Source organism: Centroberyx gerrardi, chromosome 3 (genome assembly GCF_048128805.1).
Source record: "Centroberyx gerrardi isolate f3 chromosome 3, fCenGer3.hap1.cur.20231027, whole genome shotgun sequence".
NCBI lineage: Eukaryota > Metazoa > Chordata > Actinopteri > Beryciformes > Berycidae > Centroberyx > Centroberyx gerrardi.
Window position 1 is genome coordinate 31,145,131 of NC_135999.1, and position 1,699 is coordinate 31,146,829.

General features: G+C 37.3%; 1 non-coding gene across 1 annotated transcript; it reads right to left on the reverse strand.

The window, feature by feature from the left end:
- Positions 1–296: 296 nt before the first annotated feature.
- Positions 297–504, reverse strand: LOC139910278 (small nucleolar RNA U3). The gene has a single exon (XR_011784562.2). It is a non-coding gene; the product is annotated as a small nucleolar RNA U3 (small nucleolar RNA).
- Positions 505–1,699: the final 1,195 nt, after the last annotated feature.

The following is a 1,699-nucleotide window of genomic DNA, read 5'->3' on the forward strand; positions in this document are numbered from 1 at the left end:
GTTGACTACTGTATGTTTCTGATGGTGTAACAGCAGTTCAACACTCATTCATTCAAAGCATCATCCAACTATAATGTCAACACAATTACTGAAGATTTTCAGTATAGTTGAAGTACCACTTCTCTTATTGAAGCTTTTTTGATTTATCAACACTTCAGGAGTTTGTATTCCAGTTATTGGATTTGTGTGCTGCTTTAAATTTTGATACAGTTACAACATCTTAGACACAGATGGTTCAGAATCATTCTTTTTCTGCTCATTGTACCTGGGATTTCTCTTCCTCATCTCTGTACATAACCACTCGGATCATATTTCATTCCTCAATACTCCACTAGGCAGCAAAGAACAATCATCAATGACAGTGAACATATGAACTGAATCATTATTCACTATCCACTTCACTGTCAGAACACAACTCACCATGGTGGTTAGTGAGACCAAACACTTTAGAAACACATTTCTCTAGTCAGAAACTATAGAAATGATCTCTGAAAGTAAAGTCTTAACTGAACAGTGGATGAAACCTGGAAGTCATTCATGGGAAAGTCCTTCTCACTCGGGGTTTCTGCCCTTCATTAAACACAATCCATCTTAAGTTTTTCATACACGTACAAAGTACAGTGCTTCACTCACAATATAAGCTTAATAATGTAAGTCCCAAGCTTTGAATATTTATGTTAAGTGGACAAACTGATTTCCATGCAGATGTTGTTGTAACAATTACAGTCATTAAATTTCAGCAGCTGATATTTGAGTTATGTTGCTTTTAAACAGCTTTATGTTGCACTATAAGTTGCAGGTTTATACTTTCTTTCACCTTTATTAAAGAAAGATATCAGATTAAATTTTAACACTACTTAAGAGCTGACACTGATCATATTCCCTTCCTCAATGCTCCACTAGGAACCAAACAGCAGTCATCAATCAACAGTGAACATATGAACTGAATCATTATTCACTGTCCACTTCACTCTCAACTGTCCAAAAGAAAAACATATAATCAGTAAATGTAACCAAAATCTTAACAAAGTGTTTAAATTTAGAATTTATAGATCATACAGATCATTGGTTCCTCCAATCTAAACACAAATACATTTGCATAAGAGTCCATACTACTGCCCATAGCTGTCCCTTGTATTGGTAGGCAATATTCAGATATAAATATGAAATAATATCTAGTAGTACAAAGTGTGCAAGTTCCAGTAAATAACTTGTAGGTGCATTCTGGGAAAGGTAGTATTTCAGACTCTATAAGTTGAAAAATAATTAAAAAATATGAGGTTGCACATGGAAAGTTACTCTGTTAAGCACAGGTGAAATCATCATCATAACATAATCTTAACTGAACAGCATATGTCTAGCAGTTAAAGGTTGCCCTTTGGAGGCAGCTCACATTTCCACAAATCATCACAGTCACCACATTTAGGCCAGCAAGTGTTGCAGGCTGAAACATGGAGACACTTGGTCTTGCTGGAGCTGACTGACTGTTAAGATTAGATGGAGAGAGGGCCAACAGGAGGAAGAGGGCCAAAGATGATGACACCAACCTTTATACATGTTGCTGGTACACAGCCATGCACAAGACTGCAGAGCCACCATAGAGCTTGCAGGGACGGCCTCAAGATGAAGAGACATCATTTACTATCCATGCTACACGGACACAAGCTGGGAACTGATCTCCCTGACTGGGTTGGCTGGG